Genomic DNA, 12,906 nt, shown 5'->3' with positions numbered 1-12,906 from the left:
CAATGAAACTAGAAGCAGAAGCAGTGGGTAAAACAGCTAGAAAAGTTCTTAGTCTAAAACTTGCCTTTACATAGTTTAAGATGTTCTTGATAACAAGGGGCAAAATTAGTTCTAATAGATAGTATTCAAAAGATAAGCCCTTAAACCTGGTTACATTCATGAACTGTTAAGCAATAGCTTAATTCTCTGGATTATTTTTTAAGTTAAATTTTTAAAAGAATTAACAATACTGAGTTCATTTTTGAAATTCAGGGCTGCAACATAAAGGTCCATGGGAGCTTTTTTGGAAGGACCAAAAAAATTAGGGCAAAGAGCAAAAAGATCAGTTGGGGGGTGGGTGGAGGACACTTGGACAGTTGCTCACCAGTGTCATGGTTGCTCATCAAATCCAACTACAACCTTTGCTTGGGGGTCGGGTGTGAGGGAGGCTGTATGTTTAAAGACAAATTGATGGAGGGTTGGTCTATCTGACTATTAGTTATGATGGCTATACAGAAACCCAATCTATGCCACTGAATACCAGTCGCTGGGGAGCAACAGAAGGAGAACACTATCACTTCATGCACTGCTTAAGGGGTTTCTGAAGGTATCTGGATGGCTACCAGGAAGAGGGCCTTTTCTACTGTGGCACCCCCCTGTGGAATGAGCTCCCCACAAAGGTTCACCTGGTGCCTACATTGTACTCCTTCCAGCCCCACCTTTTTATTCTCCCAGTATTTTAGCATTTTAGCTTCCTAATCTTTTAACTCTGGTGTTTTAAATCTGTATTTTAAATCTCTGCATCGCTCCTAGGTTTTATTCTGGTTGTACTGTTATATTGCGGTTTTAAGCTTTCATATTTTATATTGTTCTTTGCTACACTCTGTGGTTTTAATTTTTGTGAACCTCCCAGAGAGCTTTGGCCATTGGGCGGTATAGAAATAAATAAATAAATCTGGATAGCCACTGTGGGATGGAGGGTTGTGTACTAGATGGGCCCTCCTCTTATGTTCCAGGTGCATCTGGAGGGGTAGTGTGTGAGGACCTACTATTAGCCCAATGGGACTGTATCTCTGTAAGAGGATTGGTCCCATCAACTTGACATGGGACAGGAGACAAGGATCACATGCATGATTTTCCTTAGTACTGAAAAGGAGAAAAGCGGGCAAGGGTGAAGCAAAATATTTCAGTGAGGCAAAGCTGAGATAGAGGCAAAGCAAAGTAGGGCAAAAGCAAACGAAGTGATGCAGGTCTACAGAAAGAGGCTAGAAATAGCAGGACAAAGGCTACTACATTAACAAGACGAGCAGCAGGGTTGAGCAGATAAACAGACTCTACCTTTGATGTTAAAAACAATTGTCTCTCCCTGGAGAATTCATCTTTCAGTGTCAAGGGACCTTTGTTGGCACATTTATCATTACACCTGTTTTAGCTCCAGATTTAACATAATACAGTTATTCAGAAAAAATATATATACTCAAAGAATCCAAATGGACTGGAAAATGAAGCTTATAGCTTCATATATGTTGCTGTTCCTATTTGAGGATCCATCATACGCTAATTTAACATGAGGTGGACTTGAAGGCAACTTAAGAAACTCGGGCATTGCATTATGTCTTCCTTCAGCCCATTCACTTCAGAATATAATGTAAGGACAAAAGCCAGTCAGAGCTAAGCAGGGTTCGAAGTAAATTAGCTTGCCTATTTGCAAGGTAAAAAAGAAACAAAACGTCAAGGTTGGTGAGGTTATGATAATTAAAGAGACAAAATGAGGACATCTGCATTGTGCATTGTTCCAGAGCTGACCTGGGAATAAATCAAGGTTCTGGGTTTGTCTGTAAGAGGGCCATAGTTCAGACATTTATGTGTTCTGCCTCCTGAAATAAAGGGCCAATTTAGGATTGATTCATAGGCCACCTGATACTGGAGCTACGGGAGGATAGAAAAGGGCAACCAAAATGATCAAGAGGCTGGAGTAACTCCCTTATGAGCAAAGGTTGCAATGTTTGGGGCTCTTTAGCTTAGAAAAAAGGCAAGTAAGGTGGGACATGATAGAAGTGTATAAAATTATGCATGGTGTGGTGAACATAGACAGGGAAAGGTTTTTCTCCCTCTTTCATAATACTAGAACCCTCTTTCTCTCATAATACTAGAAAGATAGTGACTAGGCCAAAGTAGGAACATAGGAAAGTACGTTATACAAAGTCAGAACATCGGTCCATCTAGTTCAGTATAGTCTTATACCGGTGTTCCTGAACTTGGTGCTCTCCAGATGTGTTGGACTACAACTCATCTGGCATTGTTAGCTGAACACATCTGGAGGGTACCAAGTTCAGGAAGTCTCATCAACACTAACTGGCAATCACTCTCCATGGTCTCTCCAAGCCCTACCTGTTGATGCTGAGGAATGAACCTGGGACATTTTGCATGCAATACATGTGCTATGACACTGAGCTACATCCCTTCCCCAAGTGAGCTTCATGGCTGAACAGGGATTTGGACCCAGGTCTCCTTCTGCCCATTATTCTGTCCACTACACTACACTTAGTCATGCAACAAATGCCAGAATTACATTCTTGCTTCCTATGTGTTTTAAGAGCAGCATTGGAAGCAGCCACTCTGAAACAGCTCCTACTCCACCTTACATGAGGTGGGAAAGTCCTCTTGATTGATTTTTGCATGATAATGCTGTGGTCCTACGAAAGTGCTCCTGACAAGATAGGAATGCAAGTTACAATGTTTTGCTGGTATTTCTGGTGGAAGCTTCCACCACAAAAATAATTGTGAAATTAGTCCAAGGTTCCTGCTGTGGAAAAGCTGGATTTTTAAATGTGCTCTTTCTCAAGATTAAAAATGGCTTTGACATCACAGTCAGTTACAGATTTATTAATAATGCAGCTTACATTTACCACAAAGTTTGGAAATGCTGATCTCTGCCTCAGCAATATCTTGTGTATAAAGTAGTTTTATCAAAATGTGTTAAACAATTTCTCCAACTTTTTCTTGTTCTTTGAACCACAAACTTGTCCATTTTCAGCAAAATGGCTGAAATGCTGCCAAGTGTTATTTTAAACACTTACCATTACTGTCTAGTTTAACAGCCATTTGGAGGAGCCCAATCATTAAACTCATCTTCCATTTCCACCCTTCTTCAAGAAGAGTTTCTCTCTCTCTCTCTCTCTCTCTCTCTGTGTGTGTGTGTGTGTGTGTGTGTTTACATGACAAAACTTAGAAAACTCCCCAGGTTTTCCTGAAAAATGACTTGCCTATAGTGTGGTTGAATCTAAAAGATAACCTTTTTCATTTTCTGAAGCACTGCAGTGGTCAATTTTGTTTTCAGTATATCCCAAAGCAACATAAGGTAATTTAGAATGTGGAAACAATTTACAATTGACTTTATATATAGCCATGGGTGACAAAACCTGCATGACTTACATAAATCATTTTGTGAATGTGTTTGACATCATTTTATATTAACCTAAGGGTAAAGACTTAACAAAAAGTAAAAAAAAAATGTATGCAACATTTTTTCCCATTCAATCATTCAATTAAATATTATTGGCTTGTTCTTTATGGGAAGCTGTAATAGGACAACTACAAAAGGGGCTAGTAAAGTTTGCATAATCTGAAAGAGCAGAAGACATAAAATCTATACTAATTTCAGTTTTGCGTCATTAAACATGAAGTATTGATTATTGCTCCTTGCCACAAAATTTATGAAGCTAGCTATGTTGCTGTGTCCACATAAAGTGATTTTGATGTTTTGCCCTCAGACCTCAAGTACCGTAAATGGTGACAAGCTACAGCTGAGATGCTGTTGTTCCAATTCACAGCCTTAGGAGATACATCTCACAGATTATGCGGGGAGTGACCCAGCTGCAAACTCTAACTTCAGAAAATTAAATTGGAAGTGATCCAAACTTCTGTTGAAATACACAGTGAATTACGATGCCTCCATAAACTTGTTATAATGTAAATGTACTGTAAAATTCCATGCAATGTTCATTCTTCCCATCTCTACTGTTGAGAATGGACATTAATAGTTAAAAGAAATTGAGGGCCCAAAATGCAGGCTTGCTTTCTGAAGCCCAAGAATGTGACTCATCTCATGTGTATGTGTACACAAGGTTTATGGAGTTTGTAGACTTATCTCGATGAGAAATAATACTGCGGTGCTGTACTCAAGTGTGGCTTGGCTAATCTATCAACAGAAATAGCGAGCAAAAGGCCATTACACTCTCTTCACAGCTACTTATATGTACCTTAATATGCTGTAACCACATTTCTTTCACGTGATTGGACGTGTCCATGTATTGCTGAGCAGCATGAGATCACATCCCCATAGTTTGAACCCATGTTGCTTTAGGAAACTTTCAAGACCAGAATCACATGGGATGGGCCAATTATGCTGATATTTTTTTTAATTTGTTCAAAAAAATTTTATGTTACCCTTCATCAAAAATATCATTCCAGGGCAGTTGACAAATGAATACAAAGGCAACATATGACAATCACAGTACATAAGGAATAGCCATCAGATATTTAAAAAATACCAATGACACTTAAAATATCTGGGTAAATAAAAGGCATTTCACCTGCCATGTTGGCACTAGGTGCCTGAGGCAGAACAGCAAATGCCCCTGCTCTCAAGTCAAGGTACATAAAGCCAAGGCTAGTCATGTTATTTTGGCAAGTGAGGCAGCAAATCCCACAAGGGCTTTTCCCACTGCTTGGCAGTAAAAACACAATAATAAATTAAATAACCATCACTTTGCTACCCTCCCACAACACTCAATATCAGGTGCCTGAGGCAGCCACCTCACTCTGCCTAATACTATTTCTTTGTTACACTTTATCGCAATTATTTATATCCCACCTTTCAGGTTAAAATTCTGCCAAGGCCGGTTACAAGTAAAACAACAATATATTAATAAAAACTATAAACAATACTAAAAATAACAACTCACAGCATCTGTCCCACAGGGCAGTCCTGGGGGAAGGGAGGGACCATCCAGTTGGAGAAGAGGCCTGAAGCAATCTTCAACTGCCTGCCTGCCTTTCTATTCTGGGATCCTTAGCAGAGCTGGTCCTTGTCTCCACTGCCATAATATCTAACTATTTAACACATTTTACCTGCCCTTCATCAAAATGTGATTCCACAGAGGTTTACAAGAGAATAAAAAGAGAATAAAGGATCCCAACTATCTAGGGCTGCTGTTGCATGCGATCACCCATATCACATTACTCTGGCCTTCAAACTTTACCAGGGTGGTGTGCAATCAAGTCACCCAGAAGCTGCTTCCACACCACTCCCACAGCATAAAAGCCCCCAGTGTGGAGTCGGCCCATTCCATGTTCCCACCCTAGTCTTTACATTATGATTGGAGCCGGAAACACTGGGTAAAATCCAACGTAAGTCCTACTTAGAGTAGATCCACTGAAATAACTAGGACTTAAGGCGCATTCATTTCAACCGGTCTACTCTACGTAGGATTTATATTGGATTTTACCCTCTACCATCACTGCAGCACTGTGGGAGAAACTGAAGCCATAGAATGTTTCCTTCCTGCAAAGCTCTTAAAAGACTATGATGCAAATTGGCTCCTCTACCAATTGCCCAGCCGCAGAATGCTACATTCCCTATAGGCTTTCTCTACATCAGCCTTCCCCAACCTGGTGCCCACAAGAAGTGTTGAACAGTAACTCCCATCATTCCCAACCAGCATAACCATTGGCCATAGGAATTATGGGCGTTACTGTCCAACCCAACTTGAGGACACCAGGTTGGGGAAGGCGGTTCTACATTGGAATCATGTTACTGATGAGTAAGGACTCAGTCTCTTTGAGTATGGCATAACTACAAGCATAAATGCATGTGGCCTTTCTACGTCCAGAGGAAACTCACATCTAGCCTCTTGGCATACTGAAATGTAAAACTCTGAAATCTCAGGCCAACAGAATCTGAAGGGCAGTAAGTTAAAATGAAACTTTCTTCCTATCTCTAGCCTTCATCTGGTTTGTGGCACTTCCACGGTTAATTGTGTCTCACATTTAGGGGTGTGTTGCCATGGTGATGGTTCAGCAGTGAGATGGAAGAACTGGTTAGAGCACACACAGTGCTGCCATTTCCCACAGACTGTCAGGGCCAGTAAACTTTGTACTTCAAAAAATAAAAATAAAAAGGGCATGGATGTCCACACTCAGAGAAATGAAAGAGGTATTTCTTTTTATTTGTGCTGCTCCTCACCACAGTCTGTCCCTCTCACACTGATGGTACATGTGCGTATGCATACCTACACACATACACTTCACACACACCTACAAGCACAGAGAAGAGATATCCTTCCGTGTGTGTGTGTGTGTGTACATACACACTGCAGCCACTTTTTGGAGATGCCCAGGGCACCTCCTATGCTGAATGCCCAGATGTCAGGGCTGAGGCCAGAGGTCAGCTGGCTCTGTCCTGCTGCTCCTCAATATGTACACTATACATGGGGTCACCCTCCATGGGTGAAGGAAGAGTGAGATCCCTCACAATGCCTTGCATTCACCCCCCTTTGACTTTTCCACATTTTGTTGTGTTACAACCTGGAATTAAAATGGAAACCACTTACAATACCTTGCATAACTTTTCACCCTCCCTTTTCCCACTACTGTTTTGATTTGCCACCATTTTGCAGTATTGTGTGAAGGAGACAGGTCTGGTTCCTTGCCCCGCTGTAGTTATTTCCCCTACAAGTGTCATTTACCCTACAGGTTATTTGCCCTACAGGTGTTTCTGCCTCTCTGTAGTGCTCTCTGCTTTGCCATTCACTATACTTCATGTCTTCTTCCTTTGGTAGTAGACCACAGTCCCGAGATAGCGCAGCTTTGAAGTAACAACCCCTTTGCTCTTTCCCCCCCTCGCTATCTCTCTATATCGCACCTCCAGCAGCTCACTTTGGAGTCTTCATTTTCTGCACCTTCCTTAAACTATCCCCCCCACACACACACTGGTTGATCTTTTTTTTTTTTACCCTGTAATCCCTCCAAATCCCAGAAAATCGCAAAATTGCCATTGCTTTACTACAGCTTCTCGTTACTGGGAACTTGCCCATTGTATTCCCCCTTTCCTTTTGTTCCTTCCTGGGCTGTGGTGTGTCCTTTAGGGATCAAGGGCAGTGGAGCTTTCTCCTGCAGCTCTCTTTTCTGCTGTTCCCTTCTATCTTGCATTCTGAACTTAATCCCTCAAAACCTCCTGAAAGGGCTGCAGTCTTTCTAAGGCAATTTTAACTTACTAAATTCGGTATTTTATACCCTTTTGTTGTAAAGCCCCTACCAAGACCAACATAATTGGAAGTGCTGTAAAACATTTGCATTAGGAGAAAATAAATGTTAAAATTTGCAAGCAGATTACAGCCAAGTTAGAAGAATCTTTTCCCAAAATCATTTTAGCCCTATACAACTTCTTTCTCACTGTCCAAAATCTCACCCCTAAATATCTCAACTAACAGAAACAAACATGCAACCCACTCCACACCATGTTTATTCAGAAGCAAGTTCTACCGATTTCAATGGACTTACTTCCTATTAAGTATACTTCAGATTTCAGCCTAACTGAAGGAGAATTCACACGTATCTATACTCGTGATATCTGCAGTTATCATGGAATGACCATAAGATGGGATACCACCGTCCTCATCACATGCTCAGTCCTAATAGACCATTGTCTGTTATATCAGGAAATACCCTAATATATTCTGGATGTCACTAGGGTCCAATTCACACATGCATTTATATCATTTGATTTTTGAAATGAGGTGAGGTGGCATAAAGGTTATAGCTTTCATGACCCATTCACACATAGAAATCATCACAATGCTGTCGCTATCAAGTGATTAACATGCAGATGTAAACCTAGGAAGGAGTCTTTTAACAGGTCAGACTATTTCTCCATCTAGCTCAGTACCATCTGAGTGGCTCCAGTCTCCAGGTTCAGATTGCTGGTGCTTGTTTCTCTCTGGCTATGGAGTATCAATGTTGCAAAGAGCATAAACAGCTAATACAACTACATAGCAATAATATTCCTCCCATTTTAGCACGTTTTCCCCCTTTCCTTTATTTCAGAGGTATTTGTGCTTTATCATATTCATTACTTGGATCATTAGAAAGAGTTGATTTATCAGTTTGCTTTAAAAAACAAGGCAGGCTGCAAAGCAGAGAATTACCATTTACCTTTAAACACAATGACCAAACAGACAAAGTGGTAACTGTGACTGCCTCCAATCACTCCTCTTCCAACTCATTTTGCCAACCTATTTCCAGAGGTAATGTTGCCCTGCTGCTGGGGCAGGAGCGGCAAACAAAAGGACCAGGGGAAGAATGGGCAGAAGCCAATACTGTTGCCTCTTCTCCAAATAATTAGTACATTTTGTTCACTTTCTGGATGAAAACCCCAGTTGTTGTTGTTTTTGTTGTTGTATTAGAGGTGATAAGAATATACTGCCAGGCACATTCGGGTGCTTTCATGCAAGCATTTGTCTTTCTAAACAATATACATCAATCAAACGCCAATGAAAGTCAGAATAGAGGAAGGTGTCACGCTGTACAGAAATTAAGCCAAGAGCAGAGGCTCGAGGGCAGGAATAATTGGAGCCTTTCAAACTGGAAAGATATAACTGCTAATTAGAACACCACTGGGATAACATTAAGCTTTGTGGATGCTTAGTGGAAATGGTTAAGTGATGGCATTGCAAGCAAGATTTCTAAATACCTACCCGATAAATGGAATACACTTACGGGAGCAGTAGCCACTAAGCAATTAACTCATACTGTTTATTGTTCTTCATTTCATTTTTCTCGATTCTAGCAGATGCTGCAGTTCAATGTGTGTCCTACTATATTTTATTAGAGACTGTTCATAGGGCAATAATCAAGAGTACTGCTATTTAGAATCGATACATGCCCTGCACAGGGCACGATGTGAGGAAAAATACACTATGTGTAGCCTGAAGTACTCTTAGGGTGCAATCCTATGCAGGTTTAGACAAAAAAAGTCCTACAACTCCCAGCATTCCCCAGCCAGCATAGTATAGCTGGCACTGGGGAATGTTGGGAGTTGTAGGACTTTTTTCTGTCTAAACCTGCATAGGATTGCACCCTTATCGGTTGTGAGACTGCAGGACTTTGGGTCACAGCTGGAGGATCAAATTTATGAATGTTCTCTTGTGTTAATGCAGTAGTTGCACCATAATGCCAGCCTATCAGAGCGAAGGTCCTAGGCTAGCCTTCTCCCTGACTTTTGGTGTGTGTGTGTTTAATGCAGATCAGAAGTTCTGTCATCTTTTGAATTTGGCTTTTCCAAGGCAGCTTTCCTGAGATTTGGGATGACTGGAATCATGGAAATAGCAATTTCAGAGCTTGTACAGGGAACCATTTTACCACAAATCCTACCAAACATTTTACAACACACAGTCTGAAACAGTGTGAAGAAGTCCATGTCCCTGGTGGTTCCACATGGCCACATGGCCCCATGGCCCGGCTGGAGTCCACCACGAAAAGAGCCTTCAGTGTGGTGGTCCCCTTCCTGTGGAACTCCCTGCCTTCAGAGGTCAGGCAGGTAACAATGTTTTGTTGTTTTCAGCGCCTCCTGAAGACATTGTTATTTTGAGAGGCCTTCCTTGAGTGACCAGCCGCAACATATTAAATTCAGAATTCATTTCTTTTAAAATGTTTTGTTTTGACATGGTGCTTTATTTTTTTATCTTTGTTGTTCACCATTCCAAAATCTTTTGATGTGGAGCAGTATATAAATATTGTAAATAAATCAATAAATAAGAAGTCGGCTAGGGCTGCAAATCCCTATGCACACTCAACAAATAGCAAGCTCCATTGAACATAATGGGATTTTCTTCTGAGTAAACATGCACAGGATTGTGCTGTAAATCCTGTATATGCCATTAAATGTGAGTGTGTATATGTCAGTGCAGATGTAGATGCCAGACACCATTTCCGGTAGTAACATGCATTGCCAAAAGTAGGCCCATCATGATGGCTGTTCGGTGGCACAGCATTCCTGCCATGCATGTTATGCGAAATGACTCACCTGTTAAACAGAGTAAAGTACACCACACATACAAAAACCTGTGGCACCTTGCAAAGTAATCTTACATATAAACTGCAGTTATTTAAATGCATTAATGCAGAAGCACTAAGTATGAGGACCAAACTGCATGACATGGAAGTTCAGCAACTGGATTCTCAACACCTCTTTCTTTACTTAAAAACAGCCATGGGGCAGGGGGAGCCAAATTGCAGAGGGGTTAACATCTAGCTCAGTATTGCCCATACCGACTGGCAGAAGCTCTCCAGGGTTTCAGACAGGCCTCTTTCCCATCTCTACCTGGAGGTGCCAGGGGTTGAACCCGGGACCTTCTGCATGCAAACCACAAGCACTAGCACTGAGTCACAGCCCTTCTCCCATATCTTGCTTCTGAACATGGAATTTCTCTTTACCTGTCAAGGCTAATAGCCCTTGATAGACCTGTACTCCATGAATTTATCTAGCCCCTTTTAAAAGTCATTACATTGGCTTGGATCCAAAGAGCTGCTTAGCCACTAGCCCAGTAGAACCTTTTATGTTTGTCCTTTGAACACCTCACCCCTGCCCATTCCCAAACTTTATCCCAAAACGCTTTCCCTTTCAATGTCACATGGCACTGTGCTGCACTGGAGACTACAACTGGTTTCACAGAATGGGATTCATTATTTTTTTGGAACCTGGCCATGATGTTTTATCACCTCCCTCTTTTCATGGATACCACCAATGATGACATTGGCAGTGATCACACAAACTTATCCTAAGTGGAACTTCTTTCACATTGTAAGCAAACAGAAATGGCCTTTTCATCCCAAATTACACAGTTCTCCACTCACTGGGAATCCATCTGCATCTTTCCATATAGATTCACAATTAATAACAACAACAGTAATTAATAAATAAAGAAAAGATGGGAGGAGAGGCAAAGAGTTCCCTTGGAGATGGCTTCTCTTTAACAAAGGAATGGAAATGGAGAGTTAACAGCTGACATTTCTTTTATAACTGAGCATGAACTAATAGAATGAAAATCTAAAGAGCATTTCCCCATTTAGATCCCCCACCCACATGTGTCTCTGTATACATGCTGTTCTCTGTCCCATTTCTTTGGCTGTTAATAAGTTGTTTCCCTCCATGCCATTAGGTTCAGTAGCATGAAAAAAAAATCAGAGCCCTATTGTTCTCCAGTTGTAATGAGATATCCCATAGCTTTACGAGCTCTAAAAGCATACTGAAAGGGTACAAAGAGCCACTCACATGCAGGATAGACTTGTTTAAAAATGCCACTTATTTTCATGTTAGCTACAGCGGTAGCTCTTCAATGGTGACTTTTCATCTCGTAATACAACAGCTTCTTAAAGTCAAGTAAATACAGTAGAATACATTTCTTGGTGTTTAGGATTCTTTAAACAGGTGAATGTTTGCCATTGGAAATAAAAAGTATGCAAGTCAGAGACAGGTATGTGGATGTGCATGTAGAAGATGCACTGCATTTGGGATCCCATCTTGGATTACCCCCCACCCCCCAAAAAATCTGCTTGTCAATAGGCACATGGGATTGTCATGAATATTGGAAAATAATTATTTTGCTCTCTATAGCTCTCGTATAAAGCTATAACTTTCATTTAAAAAGTATGAACTATTAGGTATGCTCTCATATTAAAACTGAATCATTCTGACTCTAAAAAAAGGTATTTACTCAGACATGTTGTAACTTTTCACGATATTTTTTTTCCTTCTCACCTCTTAGCTTTCCATTGTTAACTGAAGTGAAGAAGTAAAAAACAAGGTTGAACCATTTCCCATCTAAACTCAGGAAAAAATAACATATGTTTCAGATAAGGAATTTGAAGGAAGGATGGCTGGCTAGGTAGTAAAGACATTAATGTTAATATTTTCTGCTTATGACTAAATTAGTGAAGACAACATGAAATATTTCGAGAATTGAATAGAACTGAAAACAGTTAAGAGTTAAGCTAGCCCAAAGACAATAGAAGTTGAGGAAGGGAACTCAGATGTGACTTAAAATCAAGTAAGGAAATTTGTTGTGCAGCAGTGCTGACAAAGACATGAAATTAATACATTACTCCTAAGTCATAGATGGGAATTTTGGTAAAAATACGAATTCATTGTTAAAGACTGCTGAGGTTAAGTTCCTTTCTTTGTTAAGTAATCACACATAACCAACCCCTCAGGAATCATATAAATATTAGGGATTGAGCTGGAAGATTTCAAGATGAGAACATCTGTCCTCATCTTGACTTCTCTACTCCTTTTGGGACAGCTCACAAATGTGATATGGGTAAGACATTCTACTATTTGTTAAAGAAAGGAAACAATTCTTAGAAAGATTTTTGAAATGTGTGTTTTGCTTGTTACAACCACTTTGTATTTTTGTATTATGTTCCATGCTCTAATACCATCTCTTGTTATCATGTAAAGATTGTTTGATAAAAGTAAAAGATGGAAGGACAAACCTGATTGCAGATAAAAGCAAAGAAAAGCTTACACACACACCCTTCAACTCGAAGTTGCAGTTGCCCTGGTTCCCTTGAAGCAGCAAGTGTCATCCCAGGGCTGTTTATCTGAGCAGGTGTGCACTTTCCCCCTCTCAGATGAGAACAGGTAACAGGCAATCTACCCAGGATTTTATAGGGCTTGTCTCACTGACTTAGACTGTCAGAAGACACACATACACCTCCCTCCTTCCACCAAGGAGGAGAAAGAGGGTCTTCTTCCTGTGAGAAAGTTTCTCACAGCTGTGAAACAACATTCTTATCAGCTGTCCAAGTATGAAATGTGTGGGACAGGTGTTGCGCATTATCTGACTTTGGTGTGAGTAGCAAAAAGCT

Source organism: Heloderma suspectum, chromosome 3 (assembly GCF_057233095.1).
Source record: "Heloderma suspectum isolate Gila_16-S chromosome 3, 16-S_ref, whole genome shotgun sequence".
Taxonomy (NCBI): domain Eukaryota; kingdom Metazoa; phylum Chordata; class Lepidosauria; order Squamata; family Helodermatidae; genus Heloderma; species Heloderma suspectum.
Note: the sequence above shows the minus strand (reverse complement) of the source record.